We start from the raw sequence: 13005 nt of genomic DNA on the forward strand, positions 1-13005 counted from the left end.
TACGCTGTTTCTTAAACTCGATCAGCAAACAAAGGCTTGTCGCTCCAACCAGGAACAGATTGCGGTCATGATGACTTTTTACTACCGTCATGGATCCATTCTTTCGAATCCTTAACTGGAATGCCCGCTCTGTGGCCGACAAGAAGTTAGAACTTCTACATTATCTGAACACACACCACTTCGATGTCGCTGCAATAACCGAAACACATTTGAAGCCGAACATAAACTTCTGCCTGCCGGAACACTCGGTAGTCAGACTGGACCGCACAACCTCAGCTGGGGGCGGGGTTGCAATCGCCATAAGGAGAGGACTACCATACAAATCACTACCGAGTTTCAACACAACCTTTGTCGAAGCTGTAGGAATCGAAATTACCACCACTGATGGACCACTCACATTTATTGCGGTCTATTGTCCGAAGCAGTCTCGACGGGCAAATGGAACCACGGTGAAATTGAAGAACGACATCCAAAAGCTGTCTAGAAGAGGAGGCAATTTCGTCATCACAGGTGATCTCAATGCTCGCCATTCCGCTTGGGGTGACTCCAGGTGCAACTCAAATGGTAACATCATCGTAGAAGATTCCGAAGCTGGATATTACTATCCCGCTCATCCGAAATTGCCAACTTACATCTCTCCTGGTGGTGTAGGCTCTAAGCTTGACATTTTTCTGACCAACATCACCGATCGATTTTCGATTCCGAAAACTATAACAGAGCTCTCCTCGGATCATCTTCCGGTCATCGCCGAGATTGGTGCTAACGTAGAGCGGCGTCAAGTTCAACAAAGAAGAAATTACCATCGTGCAAATTGGGTTCAGCTGCAGCGGTATGTTGAAAACCATCTTGATGCGGACATCACTTTGAACAGCACTGGATACATCGATCGTACTCTACAGTCCATGATAGACGTCATCCAGGAAGCAGAGTGCCGCTACATCCCATCTGTTCCAGTGACACGTAAGTTTGCGCAAATCGACGATAACACCAAGCGCATAATTTCCTTGCGAAACTCGCTGAGAAGGCAATATTAACGTAACCGCAACCCTGGGCACCGATTCTACGCTAGACAGCTGACAAAAATCGTTCAAGAACGTCTGGAGAAGTGAAAAACAGACAGTTTGCAGCCGAATTACGTAATTTGCCCAACTGCTCACGGTCATTTTGGCGTGGCTAAAGTATTGAAGAACCAACCAAAACCCATTCCGCCATTAATAGTGAATAGTGAAACTTTGCTAACTTCCCGCGAAAAGGCTTGTGCTATCTCTCAGCATTTTGCCGCTTCCCACAATGTTGGTCTGATATTGTGAGTGGAATCGAACCAGCTGTCAGTGAATCGATAGTAATTCTGGCCCGCACACCGAAAATCTTACCACCTGATCAGCGGATAACAGTGGACGAGGTACAGAACAACATTAAATTCTCTCGGAACATGAAGGCTCCCGGATTTGACGGAGTGTTCAACCTTGTGCTCAAAAACCTTGGACCAACAGCCTTGTCTGTGGTGGAAAAAGTGTTCAACCGATGCCTTGAATTGGCGTACTTTCCAACAAAGTGGAAACTGGCGAAAGTGATTCCCATTTTGAAACCAGGAAAGGATCCCACATGCCCCAAAAGCTACCGTCCCATCAGTCTGCTTTCTGCCCTCAGCAAGGTATTCGAACGATGCATCTACAGCCGTATTCTGTGCCACGCAGAAGTGAACAACATATTCCTGGACGAACAGTTCGGTTTTCGCAGAGGCCATTCAACAACATATCAACTGCAGAGAGTAACAAAACTCATCAATCGGAACAAGGAGCTATCTAAAACAACTGCCATGGCCTGCCTGGACATAGAAAAAGCATTCGACAACGTGTGGCACGACGGGCTTATCTACAAGCTACAGCGCTACAACTATCCCGTTTATCTAGGGAAGATTGTGCAAAACTATCTTACGCTGCGCAAATCTCAGGTCTGTGTGCTGGGTGGCCTGTCTGGCCCATACGACGTAGGAGCTGGTGTTCCACAGGGCAGCATCCTTGGTCCAGTTCTGTACAACTTATTCACATCAGATATTCCTGAACTACCCAATGGAGGCATCCTGTCGCTGTTTGCTGAAGATACCGCCATTATGTACGAGGGCAGACAGATCAACCAAATAAAAAGCTGCAAACTGGGCTTTACGTCTTTGTGAATTACCTCACCTCATGGAAAATTTGTGTGAATGCAGCAAAAACTCAGACCATAGTCTTCCCACATCGGAATAGTCAACGTTTGGTGCCGACAACAAAGATTCGGTTGAACAATGTGGATATTCCCTGGTCGTCAAATGTTCGCTACCTTGGTTTGACCTATGATCATAAGCTACTTTATCGCCCCCACATTGAACAAACAGTAACGAAAAGCTTAGTGCTAATGAAGAAGTTGTACCCGCTAATCAACCGAAAATCGAAATTATCCGTCGTGAATAAATTGACGGTATACAAACAGGTCATCCTGCCGATGCTTCTATACGCCTCGTCGATCTGGAGAACCTGCGCGAGAACCCACCTGCAAAAAATTCAACGGATCCAGAACAAGTTCCTGAAAATGATCTTGAACGTACCCTTCGGAACCCGAGCATCAGAAGTGCATCAAATAGCTGGTATCGATATGACCGAAAACATAAACTCTGCACACGCTGAAAACACTAAAAACAATGCACTTAACTCTAGTGCGGTGCTCATTCGTGAGCTTTATTTATAAGTAGCTAGGTATATTTATTTATTTATTTAATAATTAAAACTCTAATGCCGAGCATTAAAATGTAAATCATGTACGTAGAAAAGGAAAAAGTAGTAACACTTATAGTACTTTAAAAACATCAGAGTTGAAAAGTTGATAAAATTGAATCTCTCACAATGTTCAAAAAACAAATGTATAATGAAAATACCGTAAGAAAAATAAAGAATATTGAATCCAAAAAAAAAACCGAATCCGTTATAATAGTTCTAGACAGCGACAACAGCAGTCATCCCTTAGCGGATAGCGGCCACAACTGTGGCGTAGCAATGAATAGCGCACTAGTTGCAGCGAATCTCAGCATCGATAGCAGCTGGGCCAGCTGATGCAGGGACAGCGGATACCAATGGCAGCGTATAGCGGCCACAACTGTGGCTTGGCTACGAATAGCGTAGCAGTTGCAGCGGGTATATCTGACCATGAAGCATTTATGCAAAAATTGAATGAAAATTGTAATTGCAGCAATCGGCCTTTTTCAAGGCTACTAAATGTATTTGGAAGAGCATAATGAATGGTTATTAATAAACTGCAACTGAGGTTTGATGCTGTTGCAATTGCACAGCAGTGTGATGTTTATAACGAGTGGTTGCTACTGTGCATAACAAGCGGCACGAAACAAATCCGATTGCAAAATGACTGACATGCAAGCAGCCGGGTTGTCTTGTAAAAGTATTCTACTTCAACTTTGCGGTCGTGGCTTTGCACACAACCCTCCTGTGATTTTTTTTATATGGTAGGTATGCAAAATAAAAAAAGAAAAACTTATTTTCTCATCCATAGTTCTGTTAAATAAAAAAATTAATGGGAAGTCTAAAATTGGGCAAGAATATAATGAAATAAAATAATCAATTTCGAGTTGCTGCTGGAATGTCTAATGCAAAGCACAGAAATTGCATTAGTAAATTAGTTTATGTCCTTCTCAATCTTTACACCCTCTCCAGACTGTACTCCGCGGTGCTTTCGATTTCACAGATCAACCTAATAATAATAGTGTTTATTCATACGAATCTGTTTTTCTCATCGATCGTTCTATCATTCTTTATTATGTGCAGATTTTTTTTATGATAGGTATGCAGAATTAATAAAAAGAAAAAAAAAACATATTTTCTGATCGATAATTCTGTCAAATAAAAAAATAATATGTTTACAGAGGGTAATGTGAGAATCAACAACGTTCAGAAGAAATTTTCTTCAATTCGTGGTGTTAGAACACTGCCCGATTCTGGCAGTGGTTGTCTCGAAATACTCGAAATGGATGACACCCCGTTAAGCATACAGACGCGAGGCATACGGACGCGAGGCATAGTACCCTAGGCATAATGGACGCCAGGCATACGGACACGAGGCATATGGACGCGAGGCCGAACGGATGCGAGGCCGAATGGACGCGAGGCCGAATGGACGCGAGGCCGAATGGACGCGAGGCCGAATGGACCCGAGGCCGAATGGACGCGAGGCCGAATGGACACGAGGCCGAATGGACGCGAGGCCGAATGGATGCGAGGCCGAATGGATACAAGGTCGAATGGACACAAGGCTAAGGGGAAGACATGCGAAATATTTTATTATCGTCATCATCATCACAGACCTCTTTCAATAACATGTATTTCGTTTTAAAGTGACATTTGGAAAGCAATACACTCGCGGCCTTCGGCCGACTCGCTGTTCGAGCGAATGCTGTCCTTACTCGCTACCGCTCGTTCGGACTTAACTAAGGGAAGAAAACTCTGTTTGAGTAGACCTAGCAAACCAGTTGATCAGTCGTTTGGGTGCGAGAGGCCGCCGCTTCCGACGGCGGGTCGGCGGCCGGCTCGGACTGCGGAAACCACGGCGGCTTAGTGCCGCCTTGTTTCCTTGCCCTCGATTATGCGTCTTCGCCGCATGATTTCAAGAAAAGTATTATACCCAACTTAAACTCTTTAGGAATATATTTACACCTGAACTACATAATTGGATCTCATGCGATCGTACAACATCGCATTCGGCCTCGCGTTCATTCGGCCTTTCGTCCATTCGGCCTCGCGTCCATTCGGCCTCGCGTCCATTCGGCCTCGCGTCCATTCGGCCTCGCGTTCATTCGGCCTTGTGTCCATTCGGCCTCGCGTCCGTTATGCCTTGTGGCAATATGCCTCGTATCCAATATGCCTCACATCCATTATGCCTCGCGTCTGTATGCCTAGCATACTATGCCTAACATCCATATGCCTAGCGTCCATATGCCTCGTGTCCCGTCCCCCTCGAAATGTGTTGGGTGAAATTCAAACAGTGGTATATTAATATGTTCTTTATCGTTTTGTCTGTCAGAATTTGTTTTCGGATTGTAATATTAAGTTAGCAAACTTTAACAATAATCAATTAAAGTTACCAATCGAGGTACACTATTCCAATCACCCCGAACCTATTTTAAGCAGTGTCCATCTGTTTTGCAGCCGTTTTTCTTCAGCACCCGAAGTGGCTCGATTTGTTTCGAATGTTGTCACAGATTTCTTTGTGATTAACGGTATTTCAGACAATCAAAGTTTTCGTTTCCAACAGGGGCCATTCACATACCACGTGGACAGCTAGGGGGGGGGAGGGGTTGTGTAATGTCCACGGTCCTTACAAAAAAAAATTATATGGGCATTTGTTTAAGGGGGGGGGGGGGGTTAAAAATCGTTAAAAATCTGTCCACGTATGACTTATGTGTATGTGGATGGCCCCTCATTGAAATTGTCGATATTGATCAAAATGCAGGACTGATTAAAATAGGCGCTACTGCTTAAGCCGTTCCTTACCCTACTTTATATTTTTTCGATCCATTTTTTTGACTTGGATGATTCTTGCAGTAACTTTAGCAGTAACTTTAGCAGTAACCAGCAGATATATGGGTGAAAATAGCGCATAGCTAATTTTCCAATCGATTGCTGTAAGAACGACCGACGGAATTCCGTTGGAAACTGACTAAGTTTTAAACACTTCAAAATGTATAAGTTTCGTGACACTCTCGATTTTTTGATTTCATTCCTCTCTTAGAACGTTGCCGTAACATATAATTCTACGTTAACTAAAAACCATGTAAAAAACCGCGTTATTTCGAAAAACGATGTACAAAAATCGCGTTATTAAAACAAAATCGTCGTAAAAAATCACGTAGAAAACGTGTTAAAATGTAACTGTCTAAAAAACACCTTACTGTAAGTAGTCTGTTACCTTTACTGTTACTTACTGTAACTGTTTTACGCAAGGACGAAATATCGTACAAAAAAACACGCAAAAATAAAACTGCGTCATTTGCAAAATTGCCGTAAAAACCATGTAAGAAAAGGCCTAACTGTATTGTGACGATGGTGTTTCTTTTAGCTCTGAAAGATTCGTGAAGTTTTCTTTGATTATTCCTCCACTTCCAAGTATCGCTGTTTAGGGCCATCCTAACGGGTGTTAAATAAAAAATGAGAATTTTTTCAATACCTTTCAGTAACTCAAATACAGAGCGTAAAATTTTCTTTCTCCAAGAAAATTGCTTTTTGGGCTCCCTAGAAACAGTAGGCGTGTTTGGTTTTGCTGAATTTAGTCAAAGCAAAGATGGCGTCGAAACAGCACGTGCTCCGCGAACGCATTGTACGGTTCTACGAATCGCATTTCCAGCAAGGAAATAAGTTCACGGTGACACATTTTAAGGAAGAAAATGTACCTGTCAATACGGTATATCGTATCCTGGGTTCCCTGAACGTAGAGCGGAAGGTCGAAAGTGGTCGTCCGGTGACGATAATGGCCTTTTCTATTTTGGCCTTTTCTGGCCTTTAGAAGGCGATTTTGGCCATTCTGAGCTTAATTTGGGATCATTTTCTTTTCTGGGCTTTAGAAGGCGATTTCGGCCATTCTGAGCTTAATTTGGGATCATTTTCTATTTTGGCCTTTTCTGGGCTTTAGAAGGCGATTTTGGCCATTCTGAGCTTAATTTGGGATCATTTTCTATTTTGGCCTTTTCTGGGCTTTGGAAGGCGATTTCGGCCATTCTGAGCTTAATTTGGGATCATTTTCTTTTTTGGTCTTTTCTGGTTTATAGAAGGCGATTTTGGCCATTCTGAGCTTAATTTGGGATCATTTTCTTTTTTGGCCTTTTCTGGGCTTTAGAAGGCGATTTCGGCCATTCTGAGCTTAATTTGGGATCATTTTCTTTTTTCGCCTTTTCTGGCCTTTAGAAGGCGATTTTTGCCATTCTGAGCTTAATTTGGGATCATTTTCTTTTTTGGCCTTTTCTGGGCTTTAGAAGGCGATTTCGGCCATTCTGAGCTTAATTTGGGATCATTTTCTTTTCTGGGCTTTAGAAGGCGATTTTGGCCATTCTGAGCTTAATTTGGGATCATTTTCTTTTCTGGGCTTTAGAAGGCGATTTTGGCCATTCTGAGCTTAATTTGGGATCATTTTCTATTTTGGCCTTTTCTGGCTTTAGAAGGCGATTTTGGCCATTCTGAGCTTAATTTGGGATCATTTTCTTTTTTGGCCTTTTCTGGCCTTTAGAAGGCGATTTAGGCCATTCTGAGCTTAATTTGGGATCATTTTCTTTTTTGGCCTTTTCTGGCCTTTAGAAGGCGATTTCGGCCATTCTGAGCTTAATTTGGGATCATTTTCTATTTTGGCCTTTTCTGGCTTTAGAAGGCGATTTTGGCCATTCTGAGCTTAATTTGGGATCATTTTCTTTTTTGGCCTTTTCTGGCCTTTAGAAGGCGATTTAGGCCATTCTGAGCTTAATTTGGGATCATTTTCTTTTCTGGGCTTTAGAAGGCGATTTTGGCCATTCTGAGCTTAATTTGGGATCATTTTCTTTTTTGGCCTTTTCTGGCCTTTAGAAGGCGATTTCGGCCATTCTGAGCTTAATTTGGGATCATTTTCTATTTTGGCCTTTTCTGGCTTTAGAAGGCGATTTTGGCCATTCTGAGCTTAATTTGGGATCATTTTCTTTTTTGGCCTTTTCTGGCCTTTAGAAGGCGATTTCGGCCATTCTGAGCTTAATTTGGGATCATTTTCTTTTCTGGGCTTTAGAAGGCGATTTTGGCCATTCTGAGCTTAATTTGGGATCATTTTCTTTTCTGGGCTTTAGAAGGCGATTTCGGCCATTCTGAGCTTAATTTGGGATCATTTTCTATTTTGGCCTTTTCTGGCCTTTAGAAGGCGATTTCGGCCATTCTGAGCTTAATTTGGGATCATTTTCTTTTTTGGCCTTTTCTGGCCTTTAGAAGGCGGTTTCGGCCATTCTGAGCTTAATTTGGGATCATTTTCTTTTCTGGGCTTTAGAAGGCGATTTTGGCCATTCTGAGCTTAATTTGGGATCATTTTCTTTTCTGGGCTTTAGAAGGCGATTTCGGCCATTCTGAGCTTAATTTGGGATCATTTTCTATTTTGGCCTTTTCTGGCCTTTAGAAGGCGATTTCGGCCATTCTGAGCTTAATTTGGGATCATTTTCTTTTTTGGTCTTTTCTGGTTTTTAGAAGGCGATTTTTGCCATTCTGAGCTTAATTTGGAATCATTTTCTATTTTGGCCTTTTCTGGCCTTTAGAAGGCGATTTTGGCCATTCTGAGCTTAATTTGGGATCATTTTCTTTTTTGGTCTTTTCTGGTTTTTAGAAGGCGATTTTTGCCATTCTGAGCTTAATTTGGGATCATTTTCTATTTTGGCCTTTTCTGGCCTTTAGAAGGCAATTTTGGCCATTATGAGCTTAATTTGGGATCATTTTCTTTTTTGGCCTTTTCTGGCCTTTAGAAGGCGATTTTGGCCATTCTGAGCTTAATTTGGGATCATTTTCTTTTTTGGCCTTTTCTGGCCTTTAGAAGGCGATTTCGGCCATTCTGAGCTTAATTTGGGATCATTTTCTTTTTTGGTCTTTTCTGGTTTTTAGAAGGCGATTTTTGCCATTCTGAGCTTAATTTGGGATCATTTTCTATTTTGGCCTTTTCTGGCTTTAGAAGGCGATTTTTGCCATTCTGAGCTTAATTTGGGATCATTTTCTTTTTTGGCCTTTTCTGGCCTTTAGAAGGCGATTTAGGCCATTCTGAGCTTAATTTGGGATCATTTTCTTTTTTGGCCTTTTCTGGCCTTTAGAAGGCGATTTCGGCCATTCTGAGCTTAATTTGGGATCATTTTCTTTTCTGGCCTTTAGAAGGCGATTTTGGCCATTCTGAGCTTAATTTGGGATCATTTTCTTTTTAGGCCTTTTCTGGCCTTTAGAAGGCGATTTTTGCCATTCTGAGCTTAATTTGGGATCATTTTCTTTTTTGGTCTTTTCTGGTTTTTAGAAGGCGATTTTTGCCATTCTGAGCTTAATTTGGAATCATTTTCTATTTTGGCCTTTTCTGGCCTTTAGAAGGCGATTTTGGCCATTCTGAGCTTAATTTGGGATCATTTTCTTTTTTGGTCTTTTCTGGTTTTTAGAAGGCGATTTTTGCCATTCTGAGCTTAATTTGGGATCATTTTCTATTTTGGCCTTTTCTGGCCTTTAGAAGGCGATTTTGGCCATTATGAGCTTAATTTGGGATCATTTTCTTTTTTGGCCTTTTCTGGCCTTTAGAAGGCGATTTTGGCCATTCTGAGCTTAATTTGGGATCATTTTCTTTTTTGGCCTTTTCTGGCCTTTAGAAGGCGATTTCGGCCATTCTGAGCTTAATTTGGGATCATTTTCTTTTTTGGTCTTTTCTGGTTTTTAGAAGGCGATTTTTGCCATTCTGAGCTTAATTTGGGATCATTTTCTATTTTGGCCTTTTCTGGCTTTAGAAGGCGATTTTTGCCATTCTGAGCTTAATTTGGGATCATTTTCTTTTTTGGCCTTTTCTGGCCTTTAGAAGGCGATTTAGGCCATTCTGAGCTTAATTTGGGATCATTTTCTTTTTTGGCCTTTTCTGGGCTTTAGAAGGCGATTTCGGCCATTCTGAGCTTAATTTGGGATCATTTTCTTTTCTGGGCTTTAGAAGGCGATTTTGGCCATTCTGAGCTTAATTTGGGATCATTTTCTTTTCTGGGCTTTAGAAGGCGATTTCGGCCATTCTGAGCTTAATTTGGGATCATTTTCTATTTTGGCCTTTTCTGGCCTTTAGAAGGCGATTTTTGCCATTCTGAGCTTAATTTGGGATCATTTTCTATTTTGGCCTTTTCTGGGCTTTAGAAGGCGATTTCGGCCATTCTGAGCTTAATTTGGGATCATTTTCTTTTTTGGCCTTTTCTGGCCTTTAGAAGGCGATTTCGGCCATTCTGAGCTTAATTTGGGATCATTTTCTTTTCTGGGCTTTAGAAGGCGATTTTGGCCATTCTGAGCTTAATTTGGGATCATTTTCTTTTCTGGGCTTTAGAAGGCGATTTCGGCCATTCTGAGCTTAATTTGGGATCATTTTCTATTTTGGCCTTTTCTGGCCTTTAGAAGGCGATTTCGGCCATTCTGAGCTTAATTTGGGATCATTTTCTTTTTTGGCCTTTTCTGGCCTTTAGAAGGCGATTTTGGCCATTCTGAGCTTAATTTGGGATCATTTTCTTTTTTGGCCTTTTCTGGCCTTTAGAAGGCGATTTTGGCCATTCTGAGCTTAATTTGGGATCATTTTCTTTTTTGGCCTTTTCTGGGCTTTAGAAGGCGATTTCGGCCATTCTGAGCTTAATTTGGGATCATTTTCTTTTTTGGTCTTTTCTGGTTTTTAGAAGGCGATTTTTGCCATTCTGAGCTTAATTTGGGATTATTTTCTATTTTGGCCTTTTCTGGCCTTTAGAAGGCGATTTTGGCCATTCTGAGCTTAATTTGGGATCATTTTCTTGTTTGGCCTTTTCTGGCCTTTAGAAAGCGATTTCGGCCATTCTGAGCTTAATTTGCGATCATTTTCTTTTTTGGTCTTTTCTGGTTTTTAGAAGGCGATTTTTGCCATTCTGAGCTTAATTTGGGATCATTTTCTATTTTGGCCTTTTCTGGCCTTTAGAAGGCGATTTTGGCCATTCTGAGCTTAATTTGGGATCATTTTCTTCTTTGGTCTTTTCTGGCCTTTAGAGGGCGCTTTCGGCCATTCTGAGCTTAGTTTGGGATCATTTTCTTTTTTGGCCTTTTCTGGCCTTTAGAAGGCGATTTTTGCCATTCTGAGCTTAATTTGGGATCATTTTCTATTTTGGCCTTTTCTGGCCTTTAGAAGGCGATTTTGGCCATTCTGAGCTTAATTTGGGATCATTTTCTTTTTTGGCCTTTTCTGGCCTTTAGAAGGCGATTTTGGCCATTCTGAGCTTAATTTGGGATCATTTTCTTTTTTGGCCTTTTCTGGCCTTTAGAAGGCGATTTCGGCCATTCTGAGCTTAATTTGGGATCATTTTCTTTTCTGGGCTTTAGAAGGCGATTTCGGCCATTCTGAGCTTAATTTGGGATCATTTTCTATTTTGGCCTTTTCTGGCTTTAGAAGGCGATTTTTGCCATTCTGAGCTTAATTTGGGATCATTTTCTTTTTTGGCCTTTTCTGGCCTTTAGAAGGCGATTTAGGCCATTCTGAGCTTAATTTGGGATCATTTTTTTTTTTTGGCCTTTTCTGGCCTTTAGAAGGCGATTTCGGCCATTCTGAGCTTAATTTGGGATCATTTCCTTTTCTGGCCTTTAGAAGGCGATTTTGGCCATTCTGAGCTTAATTTGGGATCATTTTCTTTTTTGGCCTTTTCTGGCCTTTAGAAGGCGATTTTTGCCATTCTGAGCTTAATTTGGGATCATTTTCTATTTTGGCCTTTTCTGGCTTTAGAAGGCGATTTTGGCCATTCTGAGCTTAATTTGGGATCATTTTCTTTTTTGGCCTTTTCTGGGCTTTAGCAGGCGATTTCGGCCAGTCTGAGCATAATTTGGGATCATTTTCTTTTTTGGCCTTTTCTGGCCTTTAGAAGGCGATTTTGGCCATTCTGAGCTTAATTTGGGATCATTTTCTTTTTTGGCCTTTTCTGGGCTTTAGCAGGCGATTTCGGCCATTCTGAGCATAATTTGGGATCATTTTCTTTTTTGGCCTTTTCTGGCCTTTAGAAGGCGATTTTGGCCATTCTGAGCTTAATTTGGGATCATTTTCTTTTTTGGCCTTTTCTGGGCTTTAGAAGGCGATTTCGGCCATTCTGAGCTTAATTTGGGATCATTTTCTTTTTTGGCCTTTTCTGGCCTTTAGAAGGCGATTTCGGCCATTCTGAGCTTAATTTGGGATCATTTTCTTTTCTGGGCTTTAGAAGGCGATTTTGGCCATTCTGAGCTTAATTTGGGATCATTTTCTTTTTTGGCCTTTTCTGGCCTTTAGAAGGCGATTTAGGCCATTCTGAGCTTAATTTGGGATCATTTTCTTTTTTGGCCTTTTCTGGCCTTTAGAAGGCGATTTCGGCCATTCTGAGCTTAATTTGGGATCATTTTCTTTTCTGGGCTTTAGAAGGCGATTTTGGCCATTCTGAGCTTAATTTGGGATCATTTTCTATTTTGGCCTTTTCTGGCTTTAGAAGGCGATTTTGGCCATTCTGAGCTTAATTTGGGATCATTTTCTTTTTTGGCCTTTTCTGGCCTTTAGAAGGCGATTTAGGCCATTCTGAGCTTAATTTGGGATCATTTTCTTTTTTGGCCTTTTCTGGCCTTTAGAAGGCGATTTCGGCCATTCTGAGCTTAATTTGGGATCATTTTCTTTTTTGGCCTTTTCTGGCCTTTAGAAGGCGATTTCGGCCATTCTGAGCTTAATTTGGGATCATTTTCTTTTCTGGGCTTTAGAAGGCGATTTTGGCCATTCTGAGCTTAATTTGGGATCATTTTCTATTTTGGCCTTTTCTGGCTTTAGAAGGCGATTTTGGCCATTCTGAGCTTAATTTGGGATCATTTTCTTTTTTGGCCTTTTCTGGCCTTTAGAAGGCGATTTAGGCCATTCTGAGCTTAATTTGGGATCATTTTCTTTTTTGGCCTTTTCTGGCCTTTAGAAGGCGATTTCGGCCATTCTGAGCTTAATTTGGGATCATTTTCTATTTTGGCCTTTTCTGGCTTTAGAAGGCGATTTTGGCCATTCTGAGCTTAATTTGGGATCATTTTCTTTTTTGGCCTTTTCTGGCCTTTAGAAGGCGATTTAGGCCATTCTGAGCTTAATTTGGGATCATTTTCTTTTTTGGCCTTTTCTGGCCTTTAGAAGGCGATTTCGGCCATTCTGAGCTTAATTTGGGATCATTTTCTTTTCTGGGCTTTAGAAGGCGATTTTGGCCATTCTGAGCTTAATTTGGGATCATTTTCTTTTCTGGGCTTTAGAAGG

Source organism: Wyeomyia smithii, chromosome 3, assembly GCF_029784165.1.
Source record: "Wyeomyia smithii strain HCP4-BCI-WySm-NY-G18 chromosome 3, ASM2978416v1, whole genome shotgun sequence".
NCBI classification, from domain to species: Eukaryota; Metazoa; Arthropoda; class Insecta; order Diptera; family Culicidae; genus Wyeomyia; species Wyeomyia smithii.